The sequence below is a fragment of the Schistocerca cancellata genome, chromosome 4, assembly GCF_023864275.1.
Source record: "Schistocerca cancellata isolate TAMUIC-IGC-003103 chromosome 4, iqSchCanc2.1, whole genome shotgun sequence".
Taxonomy (NCBI): domain Eukaryota; kingdom Metazoa; phylum Arthropoda; class Insecta; order Orthoptera; family Acrididae; genus Schistocerca; species Schistocerca cancellata.
This window is the reverse complement of record NC_064629.1, coordinates 404,269,441-404,279,082: the sequence shown is the minus strand read 5'-3', so window position 1 is coordinate 404,279,082 and position 9,642 is coordinate 404,269,441. Positions and strand designations below refer to the sequence as shown.

The following is a 9,642-nucleotide window of genomic DNA, read 5'->3' as shown; positions in this document are numbered from 1 at the left end:
ATTCCAGAATCGTTCGTTTGAAAATTACACAGCCAATGTCCTTATGCACCGTCTCTAATGACCTCGTACTAATCTTAAATCATTCGAAACGATCACCGAGAACTGAAACCGGAACTTTCCCGTAAGTAGCCAACAACAATGTGTTGTGTTTGAGAGGAGACGTATATTAATAACACGACAGAATGCTTAATGACAGCTGCGAGAGGAACACGAGGCGAAGAAAAATCCACGATCTTATTGGGGATCGGATGTCCAGAGCAAGACGCTCTGCCGTTGCACTAGAGAGCGTGCCCTTGTCCTCAGGAAGGGACGATAAGTGGCGGGACAAAGGTCGCCTTGCCGTCTGAGTGGTTGCAAAGAAAGGAGGCGAGGGTGCGCGCGCCGCAGCCGGCGGTGAATCTGGAGGGGGGTCTCGTTGGCTGGCGGCAGTCGACTGTACACTGGGACAGTCCGCTGCGCCATGGGATCGCGCGCGCTACGCTTGGCTGTCGCGGTACTAGCTGTCGTGGCCGCCGCCGCCGCCGCCGCTGCCGGTACGTACAGACATTCCCTGCATGTGTTGGATATCTTTAATGTAATGTCTCTGCGGCACTACCATCCTTAACGAAGGAAGTTGGTCTGAACTCAAGCTAGTACTATTCTAGACATGGTTTTACATGAACTAACTAACCGAGCCTGATAGAGGCGGACTTAACAACCCGCGAGAAGTCCAAACCAGGGGGCAGCTATGTATTTTGACATATATGTATACATATCACAGGAAAAATCCGAGGAATAACTTGGGGCTGATTCCCAGAACTTTACCAACATTTGCCCATTTAACGACCGACCCATATCTGAATGGAAATTCGCAGACAAAACAGAATTTCTTTTCTCATTCGTATTAGGTGACAGTTGATTGTGTTTTAGCTAGATTTGCACAAAACGAGGTATCGTGAGCTGACCAAATTTCCATGCTGTGTTAGTTTTTAGGTCATATATGCCGTGGCTGAAGCCCTGTCAGAATTACTGTTCGCTTTTTTGTCAGTAGTGTGTGAAAAATTCTCATTTAAACAGAAAGTACATTTGTATAATAACTTGAAAAACATCCTGTATCCATTACCTCCGAACTTTCACAAACCATTTAAATAGCACACTTTCAAGTGACACAAATGCCAATGATAATCCAGCGGTTTAACATAGTATGCAACTGAACTAAAATACACAAGTAAATATTACGGTATATTGATAATTTTTACTTATGGACCGTCTGACAGCAACTGAATAAAACACAATTTTAGTGCCATACGCGTTTCGCCTTTATTTTCTGCAAGGCATCATCAGTGGCCTGGAATATGTACTTATGTTAGCTATTTAATTTACATTTTGTCACTGTGGCTATAGGTTACAAACAGTTCTGGTGGTTGGTATTTCCTATTAAGTAGTAATGTTTTGAACTGTACTTACAGGTTGCGTGAACAATTTCTTACATACTACGCTCCTGTTGCATTTTTGGTGTTCTTCTTCTTCTTATGAATGTCAATTTGCGGTTTTTTTCCACATTCCACAGCACTATGAACAGAACGTTTGTTTTAATGCAATGTTTTGGTTTCTGTTGCCGACTATCAAATGTTTTTGCCAAAGATCGAATATTATTGCCAAACTTATGAGTGTAATTATTGAAGTATCTGTGGTCTGTTGGTGTATGCATTTGTGTGTGTGTGTTTTGGTGTGATATATTTTTTTCTGTGTGTCTGCGTAAATATATTTTGAATTTTTATTAATTGTAAATCCATAATATAGCTAACTTGTGTCTGAATGCCCATCACCTGTCAAGAGATCGTTAGAATTTGCAGTGGTTACGTTGCACAAAAAGAAAGTGTAACTTGTACATCAAATATTTTCTCCCAGCCAGATATCCAATAGCTTTATCGCAAGTTTGAAGGAAAGTATTGTTACAATGCAAGTGTAAACATTTAAATACATAGAGTATTATATAAAGTGGGCTAGATTAATTTTGACGCAGCGTATTAATTCGCAAAGAAAGAACCATGACACAGTATGGTTGATAATTATTTTTTTCTATCAAAATATTGACTGAACCATGCCTTTGATAAACTGAATAATAATCCATTGCCATCAGCCCTGTAAATTCTTCGCCGAGCGGTTGTAGGCGCTACAGTCTGGAACCGCGCGACCGCTACGGCAGCAGATTCGAATCCTGCCTTGGGCATGAATGTGTGAGATGTCGTTAGGTTAGTTGGGTTTAAGTAGTTCTAAGTTCTAGGGGTCTGATGACCTCAGAAGTTAAGTCACATAGTGCTCAGAGCCATTTTTTGTAAATTCTTCGAAGGAACAGTACTATGAAATAACGCTATTGATACTTTCAGTAAAACATTGCTCAAGAATAATCGCAAATAGGGAGACACAAGAAAAAGAAATCAGCTGACTAAGCGCATTTTCCGCCCCATTTTCGACTTTCGCATGGGAATGAAGCAGGTTCTGGTCTTCACAATCACAAATCACAGCGATTTTCTTGTGAAATGATAACAAGAAACACAGATAATGAACTATATCACTGCATTCTTCTTTTCGAGTACTACCTAATGTCTCTAAAAATATGTCCCCCATTAAAAAAGAATTTCTTCAATATTTCGGTAGTCAAGGAAAATGCATTAGCCATACATCAAAATACCTTACCTATACAATATTCTGGCTTGTCGATAGCATTATTTCTAAATCCTCAATCTTTTGTGCAATAGTAGAGGTATCCACTTATTTGAAACAATGCACGTGTCGGAAAGTATGTATGCTTAAGAATTTATTATCTACATCCAGTGTGCACCTATCGTAATGCTCAGACCAATACACATCACGTAAACTGTTCATAACACACATGACTGTATAACTTTTTATCTGGATCATGTTGCTAAACGCAGAAAAATTAAATTTAATCTATTTTTTTTAAAGTTCGTTATAGCGCTAAAGTGTAATTGCATAATTTGTGTTTTCTGTGTAACATTGAGTAACGGAATGCCTGGCAGTGCATAACACTCATACTTTTCTACTGAGACTTTGATATACGTCACATTCGACCAGCTTCACATCACGTCTCTGTAGCATCACAGTATTTTCATACGAGATGCGTACAAGCTACCGTCTGGCGATCCTGATTTTATTTTCTAGTAATCAGCCAATTAAATTCGAATCATTAAAAACCACTAGTCTTCGAAAATGAAAGTTCTTTTACAAGGCCTGTAAAATAGCCATCTCCACAAAAACTCCAGGAATGGCGATAATGGCGCCTCACCAGGCAGACTCTTTTACTCCTCTGAGATTTAGTTTGTTATATTTTCTAATGAGTCCAGTATATTGTACCGCACTACCTTTTCACTAGAGGGACACAAACATTAGATTAGCTTGATTTAATTCAATACCGTAGCCTAGAGTCTTTCCCATTACAGCGACTTTGCGTTGTATCCAGATTACAATAACTGTCTGGCTCGCGTTAGCTACTTCCCTGTGAAAATGACTCTACAATTATGTTCATTTCTAACTGTTCTTTTCCGTAATTATTGTTACTAAGACATGAACGCTCCTTATTACAAGTAGAACGTTGAAAATTTAGCTATTGCGGGCCAAAATCCGAAAATTGCAATTTTATAAATATAATTGATTTGTCAAGTTTTAAGACGTCAAGAACCAAAACTTAAAGCAAAAAAGTGCCATATATCAGAGAATTAATGCCTCAAAAGTGAGGAACCAGGAAATAGATTTTAAAAACTAATTCAAGCTGAGCGTTGCTTACAACAATTAACGTTCGTTGATGTTAATATGTTCTTCTGTTTTTTAACGCTGACTGCCATAAATAAACTTGAAAAACTGTTCATCGAAGCTATATATGTATAATATTGCGTTAAGCACAATATCAGTATTCGCCTAGATAAGTTAGGATACCTGTGCAAACCACACTGACATTGGTCGGTAGAACCGACTCGTAACAACCTCTGGTCGACTGTGATAGCCCTTATCTTTCCTGTTTAAGACGTCATCGTCCAGTCACGGCTGTGGCTTATGAAATTCATAGCAATGTATTCGCATTTTGAGCTATGTTACCGACACGTCGTATTTTTGGAGTTATTAGCTCCTGAAGAGGATACCTCATCGAACTTGAAGAAAATATCACATTTTTTCGACTTCTGGTTCACAAAATAATACATTTTATCAATTGAAACATTTCGGTCCATAGATGAAGCATAATCTCCTGGTTAAATGTGGAGATTACATGTTTTGATTAAAGATATTATTAAACAGTTTATGTAAGGTGTTAATTAGTTAACTAAAGTTATCCATATTTGCATAATAAGGTAGTGACAATGTCCTTTCGTTACACTCGGTGGTTTGATATGTATTGTAAAGTCCTCCGCATACGGTGCACTAATAATTATCGATGGGACTGTAACATCCCTTGGCTGAGCATAGTTGGTGATGTAGCCCGTGGGTTGCCACCCTCGTGTGTAGATGACGCAACTGGAAGTTGACTTCTTTCCATTCATTATTTGTCATCGCTGGGGTGTTGAGGAGCCAGTGATCTATGTCTCTTATACTTTTTGCCATCTATCTTCCAGGAGTGTGGCGCTTTGTAGAGCTGATACAAGGCCCGACAATCGCGTAAGTGGTCTACGGCGAACTGAATAGTGGCCATTGTCGTGCTAAACTTGCGCGCGAAATCTCCTGTTGCTTGTATCTCAGTGTCTTTAAAGTTCTATAGTATATGACAATTCCTATGGTTCACAGAAATAATTTGCCTTCTGCTGTATATGGTCCGGGAAACGAGAGATAGAGCTCCATTTTTCATACTTCTGCAGTTTACATAGTTCGCAAGAAGACAATTTTCCTCGAAAAGTTCCAAGCATTGCAAATGATTTTCTGTCAGTCGGAAACCTTCCTCCCGACAGCATTTAACCATTTTTCTAAAAGCTGTGGTTTTGAAACAGGAAACCTGCTCATAAATGCACGTTCATTATATTAGTGTTACTTTGTAGACATGTTTATCAAGCAATTGCATTAAGATAGAAAACACCTAAGAATATCCACCTACCTATGGAAGGTAATATTGCTTCCTTTCTCGAATTTATTTCTGCAGTTAAACGCTGTGCAACTCTTCGCCATTTTTCTTCGCGTAAACTGGAATGTGTATGCAGTATAATTACGACTAACAAATACTGTATATGCTCCAATAAATATATAATGTTCGGTCTGTCTCATTACAAGTCATTATACACTTCTAGTTACCAGACCCCTACCACCACAATGGCGTCCAACTGAAGGTTCAAAATATCCCACAAATGCAGCTCCCACGAGGAGTCTAGTTACTTTTACAAGATCTTTGGGTTTATAGTTATTTTTACAAGGTCTCTGGGTTGATATCAAGTTAAGAGCTGCCATCAAGTATTCAGTTATGAAGATGGTGTCTGCTAAGATGTAGGGTATCCTGTTTTGAGTGTATTTTGTGACATATAGTATTCTTTTCAGGTAGGCTGGCATGATGCCCTCTAGTCTCTTGAAAATTTAGTAGCCTATGTGATGTGTCTCCAAATGGGTTGTATGCCGTGTGATGCAGTTTGCGCGACCTTTTCGTTGAATAGTCTCAAGGCTGTTCTTACGGACAGTAGACTCAGTTTCTTTACTCAAAAGTTGCCATCATCGCTCCTACTATTGTTTCCTCTATGTGATCGAAAAAGTTGTGGCCTGTCATCTGCAGCGTGTGCTAGGTATTTCTAACTTTTGATTATTTTCAGTTCTTGTTCCCCACAGGAGAATTTGTCATTGTTTTACAGGGTTCCTCCATTCCTAGATTTAATTGCTTTTGTCTTATCCCTATTTAGAACGAGGTCGTGTCTCTGGGACCATTCATTCTTCCAGTTTATTAATGGCTTCTTGCAGGGGCTCTCTTCTTTCTGATAGCAGGCATGCAGCGGCATTCTTAATTCTTCTCACTGTATCGTAAGGGTCACACTCTAAGCTGGTTGGAAGGCACTGCCCATAATGCTCCAAACGTACTCAATCTGGGAGGGATCTGGAAACCTTGCTATTGAAGGTAGGGTTCGGCGAGCACGAAGATACGCAGAAGAAAGTCTCGCTGCGTGCGGGCGGGGTGAAATGTAACCCTAGGATGATTTAACATGAAATGCAACAAAATCATGCGTAGAATATCGTAATGTACCGCTGTGCTGTAAGCATGGCGCGAATGCCAACCCGATCTGAAAGGAAATGGACCCCAGAACATCATTCCTGGTTGACAGGACGTATGGCGGGTGACAGTCAAATTGGTATCCCACTGTTGTGCGGGGCATCACCAGTCACGACTTCGCTGGTCATCAGGGCCTAGAATCTCATTGACTGGAGTAGGATTGTCTTCAGCGACGAACCCCACCTCGAGCTGAGTCCCGGTGAACAGTGAAGACGTGTCTGAAGACACAATCGTGGGATACCAACCTGATTGTCACCCACCATATGGTCCGACAGCCAGAGGTCTGGGGTACCATTTCATTTCCCTTTGGTTGTCATTCACGGCACCGTTACATTACAACGGTACGTCGACGAAGTTCTCTGTCCCGTTTTGTTGCCCTTCATGGTAAGCCATGGTGGGCTTACATTTCAGCAAGACGGCGAGGGTCTTGCCTGCCTTGGCCAACAAGGTCGTCGGATCTCTCCCCAGTTGACAATGCTAGGAGCATGTGGGCATGGCCGTCCAACCCACCTCGGGATTTTGACGATCTAACAAACCGACTGGACAGAATATGGCGCGATTTTCTTCAGGAGGACATCCAACAACGCTATCAATCTGTGCCAAGTAGAATAACTGCTTTCATAAGGACCAGAAGTGGACCAACGAGTAATTACCTTGCACAATTTTTGAAGCTTTTTCTTTTGAATAAATCGTCCAATTTCCTAAAATTGTAATCATTTGTTTGTCTGCACATGTACGTCACATCAACCGATTTCCTTCTCATTGGGATAATTACTTCGTGGAGCATCTCTTTCTTTCGTAGAGTGTAAGCTGATTATGATAGACCTGTAGGACCTCCGTGCAGCTCTCCATTCGTTTGCCGGATTACTTTTGATTGTGTCAGCCCATCATGTTTTCTGATTGTGTTTTTCTTCGGAGGATGCTTGCTATTAACTTGAGGATCTGACTTTCTGCCCATAGTGCTGGGTGTAGTTTTTCCAGCCGGTCGCTGTGGTCGAGGGTTCTAGGCGCTTCAGTCCGGAACCGCGCTGCTGCTACGGTCGCAGGTTCGAATCCTGCCTCGGGCATAGATGTGTGTGATGTCCTTTGGTTAGTTAGGTTTAAGTAGTTCTAATTTTAGGACCCTTGCGTTTCGTGACCCTTGCGTTTAGACAGGACTTCTCTTGTGAACTAGAGAACGTGTCCCATGCTTGGGTAGGTGACCTTCCAGCAATAATGCAGTACCTAGGCACTGCAATATCGTATTTATCCGCTGTCACGGGGCAAGCGACTTTCAGTTTAAAATGTCTCCCCTGTAAGGGAATATACATAATGGATATCCGAGTGCAGGTTGTAGACACGTGATTGACGACGTATGGAAGTTTGGGTCCGGCACAGATTTTCATTGTCGCCATTTCATTACACAGCTGATGATTGTTCATATTTGCAATTGCGAGTATATTTCATGTCTTCCAGGATTAAATCCGTGCCGTTGCCACGGTATCACAGTCGTTATGTTGTCATGGTCTTTTTAAGTATGACATTCATTACCTCGTGCGGTTCACATTCCAAGGTGATCCTTCTATAGGAATCCGATGAGTTCTGCGATCCTTTTTCATTGTAGACCTTTTTAACTGTCGATTCTGACCATATTCTGGGGATTTCTATGACTTCTAGGCATTTGCTGTATAGGCTGTCCAGAGTTTCACAGTGTATAGCACTGTTCCTTTGCTTTTTTCAATTGCTTGTCAGAATTCATCTGCTGTTATTCCTTCGTTTTCGGTTAAGAGGATGCATTCCTCAATGTGATAATACGAGCTCCTCTTCTGAAGTTGGTTTATGAAGTGTTTTTCGCCATACTGTCAGGGAGATATTTCGGGTCGTCTGTTTTCTCCGTGGTTCCAGGCTGTGTAGGCCTTTGCTTCTGCTTCCTGATGTAATGCCTCTTTATTCATCTGGGTATACTGTTTTTTTTCTTTTAGGAGTGTTTTACATCTTGTTCTTGTTGTATGCATGTAGCTGCGTCTCAGATTTTCTTTGTTCGCGTTTGCCTTTTACAGCTCGTTCAGTTTTTCACGCCCACGTGTCTTCTTCATAGCATTCACTGTCAAACCAGTGTTTTCTTTTTTTCTTTATGATTGAGGAGACGCTGACTGCATCAGGGATTTAGTTAGGTTCCACTGAACATCGTTAATGTTGCCTCTTTCTATTGTGTTTAGTAGTTCTTCATTGTTTATGTTTTGCACTAGTAGGTCGGAGATGAATTTTTCTTGGATTCCATCGCTGCTCCGTTTGTTTGTCACTCTTTATTGACGTGATCTGAAATTTTGCCTTTACTGGTAGATGATTCCTTATCGGACTGCTCGTAGAATCTGCGGTGGTTGTTCAGCTTTGGAGCTTTATCTGAAGTCCCGCGGAAAAACAGAAGGTCTATGGTACTAGAGCCTTTGTGTGAAATTTAGCTTTTATTCTGAGCTTCGTTGACTGAGGTTAAAGCCTTTCTCTTCCATGAGCTCTGTAAGGACCAATGTTTTGCTATTCGGTGGGTCTATTCGGCAGTTGATATCTCTTGCCAACGGGGTTGTGTGTCTCGTTCTGGTCCAGTGCAGTCATTATGATTTCTATCAGTTCGTCTGCTGAACGTTAGGATCTTAAATAGAATCTTGTGATTTGCAGGTTGTTCAACTGGCTCGGTGTTTTCTCTTGTCCCTGCGGGCTTTGCTTGTCCTAGGGCTGGGTCGTAGTAACATGTCACTCCTGATTCTCTTCCATATGTCCCATCTTTGGTCAGTGCATGTATTGCGTAGAAATCGTTCATGTTCCAGGCTTCTCGGAGAAAGGTTTCGCAGAAGATAAGAATATCGTTGCTGAGCATCATTTCATCGGGCAAAATACTGAGTAGAATTTTAAGTCTTCTACGTTCCACAGCGTGATTTCGATATCAGACATGCTTTTAAAGCTAGTGATACAATTGTTGTTTGCCGGCCGAAGTGGCCGTGCGGTTCTGGCGCTGCAGTCTGGAACCGCGAGACCGCTACGGTCGCAGGTTCGAATCCTGCCTCGGGCATGGATGTGTGTGATGTCCTTAGGTTAGTTAGGTTTAACTAGTTCTAAGTTCTAGGGGACTAATGACCTCAGAAGTTGAGTCCCATAGTGCTCAGAGCCATTTGAACCATTGTTTAGTTTCTCATTGTTCAGTTACGTGCACGATGATACACATTTACAGAAGACAAGTCACGAGAGACTGATATCGGTACACCGGAGAAATGGAACCTTTACTCATTGCCAATACAATTCACTGCTGAACAGCTGAATGAGGCGTCTACCTGGCAGCGTGAACAGCCTTTCCAGCGCCTTAGTGACGTGTTATTAAATGAACTTCACAAGGCAAAGACGTTACTGTGGTAGTTATCTCGATTCGTGACCACCGA

At 41.5% G+C, this 9,642-nt stretch overlaps 1 protein-coding gene across 2 annotated transcripts in view; it reads left to right on the top strand.

The window, feature by feature from the left end:
• The first annotated feature begins 464 nt into the window (after positions 1-464).
• LOC126183856 (fibrillin-1-like) overlaps positions 465-9,642 on the top strand; it is a 640,172-nt gene continuing 630,994 nt past the window's right edge. Inside the window, exon 1 of one of the 2 annotated variants that reach the window (XM_049926146.1) lies at positions 465-533. The gene's annotated coding sequence lies outside the window, so the exon portion shown is untranslated. The remainder of the gene's footprint in view (positions 534-9,642) is intronic. The other variant, XM_049926147.1, reaches the window with a different exon arrangement.